Source organism: Macaca nemestrina, chromosome 6 (assembly GCF_043159975.1).
Source record: "Macaca nemestrina isolate mMacNem1 chromosome 6, mMacNem.hap1, whole genome shotgun sequence".
NCBI lineage: Eukaryota > Metazoa > Chordata > Mammalia > Primates > Cercopithecidae > Macaca > Macaca nemestrina.
In genome coordinates this window covers 119,311,019-119,327,140 of record NC_092130.1, presented here as the reverse complement: position 1 = coordinate 119,327,140, position 16,122 = coordinate 119,311,019, and the positions used below count along the sequence as shown (strand labels likewise).

Sequence of the window (16,122 nt, the reverse complement as noted above, 5' to 3'; positions counted from 1 at the left end):
TTTTGGGATAATTGTCTTGCCAGTGGATAATTCTAACAACGACCTATTCAAGGCTGTCATCAAAAACATTCACAAATGTTTCATTCTATTTTTAGTGACTCTCTGTTTAAAGAGTTTCTGAAAGAAAATTTGTATTTTTATTATCTTTAGCAATACTGAGTGTGTCATAACAGAATATTTTACAGACTTTCTATGAGATTATTTTTAATGGCACAAAAGATTTACATTTTCCTTATGTTTATCATTATGCCAATTTTACATGACTGTCGTGCCACTGACTCTGCTGTCTAGCTAAATAATTTCTTTTTTTGGAGACAGTCTCACTGTCCCCGAGGCTGGAGTGCAGTGGCATGATCTCTGCTCACTGCAACCTCTGCCTCCCGGGTTCAAGCGATTCTCCTGCCTCAGCCTCCCGAATAGCTGGGATTACAGGTGTGTGCCACCACGCCCGGCCAATTTTTGTATTTTTAGTAGAGATGGGGTTTTGCCATGTTAGCCAGGCTGGTCTTGAACTCCTGACCTCAGGTGATCTACCTGCCTCCACCTCCCAAAGTGCTGGGATTACAGGTGTGAGCCACAGCACCTGGCTAGCTAAATAATTTCTATTTATTGTGCCAAAACATGTCACAATCATGACTCCTCGAATGGTATATTTGAGAGGATATTGTTCTCGTTGGCTAACCATTGATTACTCTGTCCATAGTGAAAACATGCACCAATTTTTACCTATTATCATGGTAGTATTATCTGCCAAAATTTTGAGGCATTCATTTTATTCTTTGAACAACTCTTCACAATAGTGTGGACATGAATTTTCATATGTGTTACTTGACTAGAAGTATAAATGGTTTACTATAAATATCCAAAAACCTTAAGATTTACTCACAAGAAATGAATGTTGTGATGAATCCTGGGTTCTAGAGTCAGACTTACTCAGGTTTAAATTCTTGCTCCAACACTTACTGTTTTTGTAACCTTGAGCAATTTTATTTAATCTCTCTGTGTCTCAATTTTCTCATCTGTCAATTAGGGATGATAGTACTACCTACCTCACAGGATTTTTATGAGGATTAAATAAATGTAAGGTTCTTAGAACACTATCTGTCCCAGAATAGGGAGCAATGAATACAAGATTGTATTATTATTCTATTACCTTGGAGTGTAACTATTGCATTTAAGTGAATAAAAAATTTGCTTTGACCAGATACTGAAGGAAATATTTCATACATTTCTTAGTAAGTAATAGCTAGTATTTATCGAGTGCCTACTGTGTGCTAACTATTGTGCTTACTCTGTGTATAATAGTGTTAATCCTCAAAATTTGGGTGTTATTCCCATGTTATAGATAAGGAAACTGAGGCTTGGAGAATTAAAGTTACTTTGTCACTGTCACAAAGCTAGTAAGTAACAGAGGCAGGATTTATATTCAAACCCTGTGTGTTCATTTGAACTGTATCAGGCTTGGGGTTAGTCATTGAACATTATTTCCATTTTTATTTATATGATATATGACATCTGATACATTGGCCAGTAATAGGCAAATTAACCCAGTCAAATTGTCATAGTGATTCTTAAACTGTGGTTTGCACACTTGCCTAGGACATTGTTAAAATGCCGATCTGAAGACCCCAATCTCAGAAATTCTAATTTAAGCATGGGGCCCAAAGGTATGCATTCTTACCAGATGCCCTAGGGCAGTGATTGTCGAAAGTGTGGTCCCAACAAAAAGCATCAACATCACCTGGGAACATGTTGGAAATGCAACCTCTCTCAGGGTCCCATCTCAGATCTACTAAATCAGATACTCTAGGAGCAGGGGCAGGGGCTAGCAGTTGTGTTTAAGCAAACTGCAGGTGTCTTTATCATCCTAGTTTGAGAACCACTGCCAACACCTACATGATTTTGGTACAAATAGTGTTTGAAACACACTGAAGATTACTGCTCCATTATTAAGACATTTTTTCAAAAAGCATGTTTTAAATCAGTATAGTGCAGGATCACGTAATATTAAATATAAAGATAATTTAAAGGGTCATTGGATCATTCATATGGCCAAATTTTTAGCTTCTCCAAAGTGGCTAATATCAGGGACCACGATAAAATCTGTAATTCTCTAAGTTTCGTAATTTTATATTGAGGCAGGAAGGGTTAATCAAGTACTAATAAGTACATAATTTATTTAAAACATACATAAAATAAGTGTCATCAAAAAGGTCTACAATTGTTGGTAAAAAGAATTTAAATTGAAGTAGTAAATGCTATTTTATAATATATAGAGCATTTTTCTGCCAATTCATTCTGGTTTGTGTGACCTAATAAAGCAAAAACAAAAACAAAAACAGTTCTCCAAGTATTCTGTAGAGCACATAAAACCAGATTTCATGATGATGATGTATTCACTATCTTTTAGATTAAGATCTTCGTTATTTAGATAAATTGTTTTAGTATGGTTTTAACACATAAGGCTTTTGATGTCTTATGTTCTCTAATGATGGTATGCTTGTATTTTCTAGTGGAAAGTTCATAGATAAAGCAGATTTTTGTCGCAGTTTGTTTTCAAATATCATACATTTCAGAGGAGTTTTTCTTACTGTAATGATATATTAAAATAAACCACTGATTGACTTTTATTATTATTTGAATATGGAATTGGACTTGAGCATTAATTTGCTAACTGGTTATTTTCACAATTGTTTTCTTGAGTATTAATTTTTCACTTCTTTGAGACTGTCAAACCATAGTTATTACCAGATTGATGCACTATTGTACTTGAAAGAATCACTTGATTGATTAAAGTATATCTAGCATTTTATTCTCCATTTGTTTTCAGTTCATAAGACTATTATCTTTGACAGTTTCTGCTTTGTATTTATTGCCCTTCTTTATTTGCTTTATTACTAATTCCCATTTTCTAGTTACTCTTAAATGCTGCTTTCACAGGGTTAATTTGGCTGTTAATAGTGATTAAAATTTTTATTACTTAATTGATAATTTTAAATCTATGAACTGGGTTTCCCTATGAGATTGAAAGTGAAAGTCTAAGAATAATGCCTGCTGGCTCTCAAGATAGTTGCCCTACTTAAAAATCTAGAATTTTAAATTAATTCAACATCTACAATTATTATTACTTTTTTTGTTTTTTTGAGACGGAGTTTCACTCTTGTTACCCAGGCTGGAGTGCAATGGCATGATCCTGGCTCACCGCAACCTCCGCCTCCCTGGTTTAAGCAATGCTCCTGCCTCAGCCTCCCGAGTAGCTGGGATTACAGGCATGCACCACCACGCCCAGCTTATTTTGTATTTTTAGTAGAGATGGGGTTTCACCATTTTGGTCAGACTGGTCTTGAACTCCCAACCTCAGGTGATCCGCCTGCCTCAGCCTCCCAAAGTGCTGGGATTATAGGCGTGAGCCACCGGGCCCGGCCACATCTACAATTATTAAAGGAAGTAAAGTTATTTGGATTTTTCCACTCACCCTTTTTTCAAAAACAAAAAACCCCAAAACCCATTTGCTTTATTTTTCTACTTTATAGTAGGCCTAACAGAAACATACTGAAGCAATCTGGGAGACAACTTGTGGTAGATCCTATGCTAAATGTTAATGTTACCTCTGTTGATTTAAAAACAGTGTCTAGGGGCCGGGTGCGGTGACTCACGCCTGTAATCCCAGCACTTTGGGAGGCTGAGGCTGGCGGATCACGAGGTCAAGAGATTGGGACCATCCTGGCTAACACAGTGAAACCCCGCCTCTACTAAAAATACAAAAAATTTAGCCGGGCGTGGTGGTGGGTGCCTGTAGTCCCAGCCACTTGGGAGGCTAAGGCAAGAGAAAGGCCTGAACTGGTAAGGCGGAGCTTGCCGTGAGCCGAGATCACGCCACTGCACTCCAGCCTGGGCGACAAAGTGAGACTCCGTCTCAAAAATAAACAAACAAAAAACCCCAAAAAACCTAAACATGTGTTTATATATAAGAGTTGAAATAACAATTTTAACAAAGGGTGGAATAAAGAATTTTACAAATTCTCTCTAGAGAAACCAACTCTAAAGTTTTAGAGTTGAATTGTTCTCTATTTCAATTCCCTTACCTCTCTAGTTTTCAGTTTATGTTAGTTAAGTTTTAATAACTTTGCAGGGCCCAGCAAATTAATAATCTACACGAAGTATTTTATTAGAGGGAAACTAATCTTACTGCTAAGCAGTGTGTTGTACTACATAGTGAATGTTTGTATTTTGGAATTTAAAAATTATTTAAGGTAATGGTGCTATGAATGGTTTAAAAATGTCTGGTGACTTGCTTATTTTAAGTGATCACCATTAAGTCAGAAAAATATATTTTTAAATGTTTCTTAAAGTGGCTTTTGAACATTTTTCAACAGTGGATTTAAATAATGCATAAAATAAATTGCCATGTTCAAAGTTAAAAAAAAAAAACAAAAAAACCTTAGGTGTGGCCTGGTATGGTGACTCATACCTGGAGGCCGAGGTGGGCGGGGCGCGGTAGCTCACGCCTGTAATCCCAGCACTTTGGGAGGCCGAGGCAGGCGGATCACAAGGTCAGTTGAGAACAAGACCATCCTGGCTAACACAGTGAAACCCCGCCTCTACTAAAAATACAAAAAAATTAGCCAGGCGTGGTGGGGGGCGCCTGTAGTCCCAGCTACTCGGGAGGCGGAGGCAGGAGAATGGCGTGAACTGGGGAGGCGGAGCTTGCGGTGAGCCGAGATCGCGCCACTGCATTCCAACCTGGGCGACAGAGTGCGACAGCGTCTCAAAAAAAAAAAAAAAAAAAAAAAAAGAGGCCGAGGTGAGAGGATTACTTGAGACCAGTAGTTGCAGACCAGCCTGAACAACATAGCAAGACCTCATCTCTACAATTGTGTTTTAATTGTAGTATGTATATACATGAAATGTGTAAAAGTCTGTAAAAGCCTGGAAGAATGTGCATCAAAAAGTCAATAGAGATAATCTCTTGGATATTCTTCAGAACTTTCTATATTTATCAAATTCTCTATAATGAATGTATGTTCTTTTATACCTGTCAAAATAAACCAAGTTTTTTTTCCTTACATGGTGAGAGAGAAGTTAGGCGTACTAGCTTTAATAATACTAATACTAAGGGGGTACACAGAGCCTAGCATGTCTATAAAACTAAGAAAACAAGTCCTTGCTGTTTGATAACATCCTAAAAAAGAAAAAAGTATGTATTTTGCGAATTCTGACCTTTATAAATACTCTAGTAGGGTTTTTTTTTAAAACAAAGGTATATATTTAAATTTTTATTAATTTTTACCTAAGAATTGGAAGGATAGACAGTCTTAAGATCATTTCTTTCCTTCATTTTTCATGGTCACAAAACCTAACTGATTTCTGGATGTATCATAAATTATCCAATGTCAGGGGCTTAGCATTAATACTGTCAGACATGTAATAGGCTATTAAAAATGTTTTAGATTAGAGGGCCTTCGTTAGAGTATCTCAGATTTTACAAAAAGGTTCCTTTTTTAGAGCTTCACATGGTGGATCTGTCCTTGGGTTATTATGGAGTTCTTTGGGAAAGCCCTTGACTGCATCGGTTACTGGGCCCATTTTGTTGAAATTAACCAGAAGTTAGCTTGACACTTGTTCTGCCTGAGCTGTGACCCTTTTGCAAAAGGACCAAAAATTGCATTGCAACTTCAAGAGTTCAGACCAGAGTAATTTGGGGAGGCTTTCTTTGGTTTATTCTATTCAGAGGATTCTTGGGTGACTAAACACATCCTAGGGTCACCAGTGATGTCTGGATTCATTTTGGACAACCACAGAGGACTCTGCAGATCTTTCTTAGATTGTTCCTTGAAATAGAATTGATTGCCTCAAAGAACTCATTCATTCATTTACTCATCTACCACAGGCTAGTAAAATTGTAGTTACAAAGGCTGTAGAGTTTCTGTCCCTAAGAAAGACATGTCCTAGTGGGAAGACGAATGTCTTATTTATGATTGAGACATACTGGAGATATTATGGCAGGACAGGGGAAGAATCACTTCAATGAACAGTTTCCTGGGCATTCCCCTAATTTCCTCTCTCCTTATGCAGGATTATCCTGAATGCTTCGAAGAAATTGCATTCTTGGGGGTACCCAGAATGACCTATCCACAAAGTGGCCAGTCTTTCCGCCTTTAAGGAGCATGCCAGGCCTTAACACTGCACCATGATGGCTCCATGGGACAACATTGCCACCCACTGGTAATGAAGAGTCTCTGTGGACCTTCACCTGGGTCAATCTGGAACTCTTTGACCATGCAAGAACAAGTTAAAGGTCATTGATACAGCCAACTGGCATTGAAACAAAATTAGTCTCATGTGACTCTTTTCAAATATATCAGGTGATGCAAAGCGTACATATAGAAAAATGGTAAGAGCACAGGCTCTGGGGCCTCACCTCTAGAGTTTGATTCTGGCACTGCCACTTACCTGCTAGCTATCTGACCTTAGGCGAGTTGCTTAACATCTCTATGTCCATTCTTCACTTGCCAAACGAATAAGAATAGTGCCTCCCTGTTAGGGCTGTTCTGAGAGCTAAATGAATTAATTCATATGATGTGCTTAAAGCAGTGCCTGGCCCAGAGCAAATATTCAAAGTGTGTTAATTAGTGGGGTGATTCCTCAAAGACCAAGAGGCAGAAATACCATTTGATCCAGCAATCCCATTACTAGGTATATACCCCAAGGAATATAAATCATTCTATTATAAAGATACTTGCATGCATATCACAATAGCAGCACTATTCACTATTAGCAAAACTTGGAATCAACCTAAATGCCCCGTCAATGATAAACTGGATAGAGAAAATGTGATACATATGCACCATGGAATACTATGCAGCCATAAAAAAGAACAAGGTCATGTCCTTTGCAGGGACATGGATGGAGTTGGAAGCCATTATCCTCAGCAAACTAATGCAGGAACAGAAAACCAAACACCACCTGTTCTCACTGATAAGTGGGAGCTGAATGATGGGAACACATGGACACATGGAGGGGAACAACACACACTGGAGCCAGTCAGAGGCGGTGGTGTGGGGAGAGGGGGAGCATCAGGAAGAAGAGGTCATGGATGCTGGGTTTAATATTTAGGTGATGGGATGATCTGTGCAGCAAACAACCATGGCACACATTTACCTATGTAACAAACCTGCACATCCTACACATGTACCCCTGGACTTAAAATAAAAGTTAAAGAAAAAAAAACAAAGTCTGTCTGTTGTTATGATTATTCAAATTACTACTTTGACATAGATAGGCACTTGTGCCTTCTTGCCCTTAAACGAGACCCTTTGCCTTGTGCAGCAGGCTGTAGGAATTTTGTGAGCAGAAACATTTTTACCAGGTCTCACGTCTTCTCCAGTCCCTCAGGGTGTACTGCCTGAGATGATAAGAGTGTTTTAGAAAGTGTCAGTCACATGAGAAGAAGAAAGTTTCTTTCTAACATTTTAAAGGGAAAAATAGCTCCAGGCTTTCCACATGTACCAGCTGAGGGAACAAACATGCAAAGTGACCTTCATACCGTGGGAGTGGAAAAGAAGAGATTTCATTCTGTGGGGAGGAAGTCTTGCAACAATATTATCTCAAGGGTAAATATCTGGCTGCAATCAGATCTTTCTTCCGTAACCAAATTTGTGATGCAACACATGTTGTGTTTCTTTGAATGTTAGCATCTCTGTGCTCTTGTGGGGGTAGGTTTTCTGAGCTGTGAAGGGCATTTCATGTTGAGCGTCTCTCCTGCACGAAGAGGACCTGGGGAATGGAATTTTCTGTTTTAAGGAGTGTGTCTGTGTTGAAATTCAGTAAAGATGCCTCTCAGAATGCACTTTTATAGAATGCATCTTTATTTTAATAATTTTTTTTCTTTTTTTTCTTTTTTTTTTTTTTTTTTTTGAGACGGAGTCTCGCTCTGTTGCCCATGCTGGAGTGCAGTGGCCGGATCTCAGCTCACTGCAAGCTCTGCCTCCCGGGTTCACGCCATTCTCCTGCCTCAGCCTCCCGAGTAGCTGGGACTACAGGCGCCCGCCACCTCGCCCGGCTAGTTTTTTGTATTTTTTAGTAGAAACGGGGTTTCACCATGTTAGCCAGGATGGTCTCGATCTCCTGACCTTGTGATCCGCTCGTCTCGGCCTCCCAAAGTGCTGGGATTACAGGCTTGAGCCACTGCACCCGGCCTATTTTAATAATATTAAATCTTAAAAAATCTCAATATTTATGTATAGGACCTTTAGGATGGGGGCAATATACACATTTATTGATCAATTTAATATACATGTTCTGCTCAGATGAGCTTTCTCACCCACTGGGGTTTTGTGGAAACTTTTCTGATGTTAAAATATTATGTCAGGAAGTACTTTGGTAATTAGGCAGTGATATGGTCTGGCTGTGTGTCCCCACCCAAATCTCATCTTGAATTGTAATCCGAATTGTAATCTCCACATGTTGGTGGAGACCTCGTGGGGGGTAATTAGATCATGGGGGTGGTTCCCCCATGCTGCTGTTCTCACGATAGTGAGTTCTCACGAGAGCTGATGGTTTTATAAGGGGATTTTCCCTCTTTGCTTGGCACTTCTCCTTCCTGCTGCCATGTGAAGAAGGATGCATTTGCTGTTTCTTCTGCCATGATTGTAAGTTTCCTGAGGCCTCCCCAACCCTGCAGAACTGTGAGTCTTATCTTTCGTTTATAATTACCCAGTCTTGGGCAGTTTTTTGTAGCAGCATGAGAATGGACTAATACAGGCAGATAGAAATCTTTAATTTTATGAAGGATTATGCTAGCCTTGCTGGCTTTTGGAAATTGAAAAGTAAGTTAAGTGTTGTTATGAAACCATCCTTCCTCCAATCTTCCTTACTTTCTTCTGAATCAAATACATGACTCCACCTACCTCTCTTTCCAGGAATGGCAGGTGTTGGAGTCAGGCATTTGCCATTTTAACTGCCAGCTCTGGAAAAGGAGGAATTGGTTTGTTTAGTCTGGAACAGAGCAGAATGTTCATGTTCAGTTGAACATGATAGCTGTTTTCAATTTTGAAAAAGCTGGAAGAGAGTTTAGACTTGTTTTCTTTTCTTTTTTTTCTTTTGAGACAGAGTCTCACTCTGTTGCCCAGGCTGGAGTGCACTGGCACGACCTTGGCTCACTGCAAGCTCTGCTTCCTAGGTCCAAGCGATTCTTCTGCCTCAGCCTCCCAAGTAGCTGGGATTACAGGCGCCTGCCACCATGCCCAGCTAATTTTTGTATTTTTAGTAGAGATGGGGTTTCACCATATTGGCTAGGCTGGTCTCGAACTCCTGACCTCAAGGGATCCACCTTCCTCAGCCTCCCAAAGTGCTAGGATTACAGGTGTGAGCCATTGCACCTGGCCTAGACTTGTTTTCTGTAAACCCACAGGGAAGAACTAGTTCTGGTGGGTAGCAGTTGGAATTAATAAGACTTTTGAATGACTAGAGCTGTTCAGATACAGAAGCAATTACCTTGCAAGCTAGTGCACTCCTTATCACTATCTGTGTTTAAGCAGGTTCTGACCAAACCCATCTTGGCAGTGTTCTTGAGGAGACACCTGTATTGAGTAGAAGGTTGATCTCTAAGTTTCCTTTCATGATTGATGTTCTGCATGTCTAGCTAGCATCTGTGGAGAACCAAACAGTGAATCACCCATTATTCATGAACAATGACTGTTGGGCTGGGGGAGATTTGGAGAAGGGGGTCTTCCTTGGATCTTTTAAAAGGCACCCTCCTTGTGGTCCTCTACTGTGCCCACTTATAAAACTGCCCCTAGTGCCTTGGTCTCCTAAAAATAGTTTAAGAAAACAAATGTAATTTGGGTGGCTGGCTCAAATGTCAGAGATTGAACAAATCTATTGCCCTGCAGTCCCTGAGCTTTGAGTTGTCCCTGACACCCTGTAGTGGCTGCATTCTGTCAGCTGGTCTTCCAGGGGTGCCTTCCTTTTCTGAACTCTGTTTTTTCTTCATCAATGATGCATTTTTTTTTCTTTCTTGTTTTTTTTTTTTTTTTTTTTTTTTTTTTTTTTTTTTTTCTGGAGACAGAGTCTCACTCCCATCACCCAGGCTGGAGTTCAGTGGTGCAATCACAGTTCACTGCAGCCTCAACTTCCTGGGCTCAGATGACCCTCCTACCTCAGCCTCCCGAGTAGCTGGGACTACAGGCGTGCACCACCATGACCGGTTACTTTTTTGTGATTTTAGTAGACATGGGGTTTCACCATGTTGGCCAGGCTGGTCTCAAACTCCTGGGCTCAAGTGATTCCCCTACCTCAGCCTCCTGAAGTGCTGGGATTACAAGCATGAGCCACCGCTTCTGGCCTCAACGACGCATTTCCACATTCCTTCTTTAAATTGTCTTAAAAATTTTACTGACCCTTGAAAGTGTATGAGTATGCTTTCTGTACAGTCATAGATTGGCAGTAGTTCCCGAATGACTGGATTACAAAAATTATGAAAACACAGATAAGAAGAAAATATAAACTCAAAAGTGATCACTAAAATGTTGGTGTATTGCATACACTTGACTTATGCTGCAGGATGGGTTTGCATCCTACCCCACCTCCTTTACAGAGCCCCTGCATCATGCAATGGAGGAGTGGGGAGAAGTGTGAGCAGTAGGCGAGCTCAGAAGCCTGAAGGGTCTGGTTGTTTCATAGTGCATAGTTGTGTACCTCTGCTCTTTCCATCCCCCCACCAACCCCCGCCAGCAGAATCTGAACTGTCTCTTGTTCCCTATCCTGCACTCCAAATGAGCATGGCTGAAAATGGGTGGTGACCTAACCCAAAGGCCACAAAAAGGACAAGGCAGGTGCCTGAGGAGAAGGCAAAGTAGTTAAAAGGTCCTCACAGCTGCAAGGCCAGGAGACAAAGAAGAGGAGGAAGTTCTGGAAGGTGCTTCTGCCTGAGTGGGTACAGCCCTCAGGGATTAGGACAGTGGCAGGTAGTCTCTGCCGGGGTGGCAGGGCTGGTGGACCAGGCTAGCAGTGCAAATCTTAAATCTCCCACAGTGTGATCTTCCTATGGGCTGGGATACAATGACAGAATCTGAAGAAATGACTGAAAGTCTCAGAGATGCTGTGCAAGTTTGACTACCACTGAGGCCATTTTGTGGCTCAGTTACTAAGTGAATCGCCCTTCTATCCTCTCCTCCCCTTCCCTACTTGGACATTCCCTTCCATGAGAAGGGACTGGGTCAAGGATGATATTAAGAGCGTGTAACAACTGCCTTGTCAGGGGCCCGGAACAGGATGGAAACACACCTAATATCTGGGCAGGATAGATGACTTTGTACTTGCTGGTCTTGTGTGTGTTCCTGGGGAATGATTAGAGCAGTGAGAATGGAGAAATCCCTGTTGATCTGAGGGCATAGAAAGATTTTAACATTGTAACCACCACCAACTGTTCTGAGCAGAGTGCTGGAGTTACATGCATTTTTTATTTACAAAACTTTAGTCACACTGTGTATATTCACGAGTCACTTGCCAGGGATAGTTCTGAGAAATGTGTCAGTAGGTGATTTTTGTCATTATGAGAGAACATCATAGAGTGTACCTACACAAACCTAGATGGTATAGCCCACTGCAAACCCAGACTATATGGTATAGCCTATTACTCCTAGGCTGCCATCCTGTACAGCATTTTACTGTACTGAATACTGTAGGCAATTGTACCACAGTAAGTATTTGTGTATCTAAACATAGAAAAGGTAGAGCAAAAATACGGTATAGACTATAAAATGTGGTACACTGGTGTAGGGCTCATAGCGTAAATAGAGCTTGCAGGACGGGATGTTGCTCTGGGTGAGTCAGTGAGTGAGCGGTGAGTGAATGTGAAGGCCTAGGACGTTACTGTGCACTACCGTACACTTTATAAACACTGCACACTTAGCTTACACTACATTTATAAACAAATGTTTTCTTTCTTCTACAATAAATTAATCTTAGCTTACTCCAACATTTCTACTGCATTAACTCTTAACATTTCTTTCAACTTTTTGGCTCTATTGTCATAACACTTAAAACACAAACACATTGTACAGTTGAACAAAAATATTTTCTTTCTTTATATCTTTATCCTTTAAGCTTTTTTCTATTTTTAAAATGGTTTATTTATTTTCATTTTCTAAATATTTTCGTTAAAAACTAAGACACAAACACACACACACACATTAGCCTAGGCCTACACAAGGTCAGAATCTTCAATAACTCATTTTCCAACCTTCACATCTTGTCCCACTGGAAGCTCTTCAGGGACAGTAACATGCATGAAACTGTCATCTCCTATGAGAACAATGCCCTCTTCTGGAATACCTCCTGAGTGACCTTCCTGAGGCTGTTTTACAGTTAGCTTAAAAAAAACAAACAAAAAAGTAAAAGGAGTACAAATAATGATAAAACTGTAGTATAGTAAATACATAAACCAGTGGCATAGATCACTATCAAGTATTGCATACGGTACATAACTGTATCTGGTTTTTTTTTTTTTTTTTTTTTTGAGACGGAGTCTCACTCTGTCGCCCAGGCTGGAGTGCGGTGGCGCGATCTCTGCTCACTGCAAACTCCGCCTCCTGGTTCACACCATCTCCTGCCTCAGACTCCTGAGTACCTGGGACTACAGGCGCCCGCCACCACACCAGGCTAATTTTTCGTATTTTTAGTAGAGACGGGTTTTCACTATGTTAGCCTGGTTGGTCTTGATCTCCTGACCTTGTGATCCGCCCGCCTGGGCCTCCCAAAGTGCTGGGGATTACAGGTGTGAGCCACTGCACCTGGCCTTTTTTTTTTTTTTGTAAAACAGAGTCGCTCTGTCACCCACGCTGGAGTGCAGTGGCACCATCTGGGCTGACTGCAAACTCCGCCTCCCGGGTTCAAGAGATTCTCCTGGCTTAGCCTCCAGAGTAGCTGGGATTATAGGTGCCCGCCAACATGCCCAGCTAATTTTTGTATTTTTAGAAGAGATGGGGTTTGGCTGTGTTGGCCACGCTGGTCTGAACTCCTGACCTCAGGTGATCCGCTTGGCTAGGCCTCCCAAAGTGCTGGATTACAGGCGTGAGCCACCGTGCCTAGCCCTGTGTGTGCTTTTTTTAAACAACTGGCAATGCAGTAGGTTTGTTTATATCAGCATCACCACAGACACCTAGATAATGTGTTGTGCCATGACATTATGATGGCTACGATATCAATAGGTGATAGAAAATGTTCAGTTCAGAAAATGTTCAGTTCCATCATAATCTTATGGAACCACCATCATATTTGTAGTACAATATTGTCCGAAATGTCACTATGAGGTACATGACTGTATAGTCTTGGTTTTTGCTCTTTTTCACTTAATTTTTTTTTTTTTTTGAGTCAGTCTTGCTCTTGTCACCCAGGCTGGAATGCAGTGGTGTGATCTTGGCTTACTGCAGCCTCCACCTCCTGGGTCAAGCGATTCTCCTGCCTTAGCCTCCTGAGTAGCTGGGATGACAGGCGTGCGTTACCACACCTGGCTGGTTTTTGTATTTTTAGTAGAGACAGGGTTATGCCATGTTGGGCAGGCTGGTTTCAAACTCTTGGCCTCAAGTGATCCACCTGCCTCAGCCTTCCAAAGGGCTGGGATTACAGGCATAAGCCATTGCTGCTGGCCACTTAATATCAGATTATAAACATTTACCTATATCATAAGATAAAATTTGAAAATGTTACCTATAAAATGTGACATAAAATCCCATGGACTGGACTCAGCATTACTAATATAATTATTTTCTCATTACTGGGCATTTTAATAGCTTACTTTTTGTGATTATAAATTCTGTTGCTATTCTGAATAATACCAAAACATTTTTACATGTATATCTTTTTGTGCATTTGTGATTATTTCCTTTAGACACACTCCTAGAAGGGAACTTGGAAGTCAATGGATTTGACTCTTGGTGAAACTGCCCTCCAGAAAAGTTGGACCAATACACCCTTCCAGGCAGTGCTTGAGAGCACACACTTCACCCCATTATCAGTGATAGTGTGCTTTATAATTAAAAAAAAAAATTAATGCTGATGTGAAAGGAGAATAGTGTATTATTTTCAATGGTCACTTTTTCTTTTTTTAAAATTGGAGACGGAGTCTCGTTCTGTTGCCCAGGCTAGAGTGCAGTGGCGCAATCTCAGCTCACTGCAGCCTCTGCCTCCCGGTTTCAAACTATTTTCCCACCTCAGCCTCCTGAGTATCTGGGGCTACAGGTGTGCTCCACCACCCCCGAAATGGCCATTTTTTTTCTTTTATTCCTGAGAAAGAAGTATTTTTATGTTTATGTCCATTTTATGAATTATCTATTGGCATCCTTTCTATCTTATTATTTCAAAGTATTTGTCTCTACCCAATTGATTTGAAAGTGCTTTACATAAAGACACTAACACTTCATCTGTTATAATGCTACGGTTACCTTTCCCTGTTTGCCAATTAAGTTCTCAGTTTGGTTTTGTTGGTTTTAAAAAATATCTTTTAGCATTTATATAGTCAAAATCTATGGATACTGCATTTTTAAATTGATTTCATTGCTTTTATGATTAGAAATAACTTAATGAAACCTTGTGCTTATTTTATATTGAATTGTACTTGATATAAATTTGTAAACTTTCTGTTTGTATTCTGCAATCAATTTTTTTCAAAATAGTCAATTATTAGTTAATTCTCCCTTTCCTTGCTTAATTGTAATGGCAACCTTATATATACTCAATCATTATTGACACTTTAGAGGACGCTCTTCCTATAGCCTGTTCGCTGGAACTGTGGCTTGGGGAGCAGGGACCCCAGATATATCCTCTCTGCAGTGGTGTGCATGAATTTGGGGGTACAGACAAAGACCATTCCAAGCACACTCCATAAGCCTCGTGGTCAGTCCCCCATCAAAGTTCTTAGCTTCCAGAATTGTTGGTGGCACATCTGAAGGAATTAAAATACTCAGAACAACCCTAAAGTTAGTGAAGACTGCCACACAATTACTTCTACAGAACAACAATACCTCCGAGTCTCTATAAAATCACCCGCTGGTACTGCATTGCTCATGTGATCTTTTCAGGACCGTTTCAATGCCTGAGTAACAGTCTTAATGATGGCCAGCACTTAACATAGAGCTCACTGTATCTCACTGTATGCCCAGCACTGTGTAAACACTTCCTAGAAATCAACTTGTTTAATTCTCACTGTATGAGGTAGAGGTAGGTACTACAATTATTCCCATTTTATGGATGAGGAAACCGAGGTACAGAGTAGATACAAAGTGACTTATCCAAACTTGCACAGGTGGCAAGTGGTAAAACCCAGGTAAGGCTGCAGCCTGTCAGGCCTTGGATCCCACCCTCTGACCCCTGGGCACTGTGGTCTGGAAGCACTCTTTCACTCAGAGGCAAAGCCCTCATATATTCCAGTGAACTTGTGACCTTTTTTTGGTGCTGGATGGACATTCCACATTTTCACATTCCATTCTCACTGACTCACGGCAGCTTGTACCCTTCTCTCCACCCTGTTGCACAAGCTGTGTGGTGTGGTGTTTTGCCTGACATATCGTGTGCTAGAGTTTATACTCACTGCAGCAAAAATAAGCTTTAAATATTAACCCCAAATTGGAAGCACACCTGTGAAGAATTGGCTGGCTGTACAACAGGGAGGGAATTAAGGCTAGTGGTAATAGCACAAATATCCTAAAGTGAGGTTGAATGAGTTCTTTTAAAACATTAAGATAAATGTCAAATGGCCAAGGGACAAATAGTTTTCATACTGAAACACAGAAAAAGTAAAAATTTTAAAATTTATTTTCTAAGATTAGCATAAACTGGTAAAGACACACACACACGTACCTACAGACCAATTCGGTTTGTGAACACAAAATTGTAAGTTTTAAATTAAATTCTACTGGATCAATTTCAGTTGGGTATTGACATAAAATAATGCATCATGGCCAAATACAGTTTATTCTAGAATATAAAGATACTTTGGTTGGAGGATATCTATAAATAAAATATGTCATACCAATAGAACAAAGGAAAAATAAATGATGATATGAGCAAACACCAGAAAGGCATTTGATTAAATTTGACCCCTATAAGATAAACAGACAAAAA

At 40.3% G+C, this 16,122-nt stretch overlaps 1 protein-coding gene across 1 annotated transcript in view; it reads right to left on the bottom strand.

Moving 5' to 3' along the window:
• The window catches only part of LOC105499398 (ankyrin repeat domain 55), a 139,135-nt gene that overhangs the window by 106,125 nt on the left and 16,888 nt on the right, over positions 1-16,122 (bottom strand). The window lies entirely within an intron of this gene.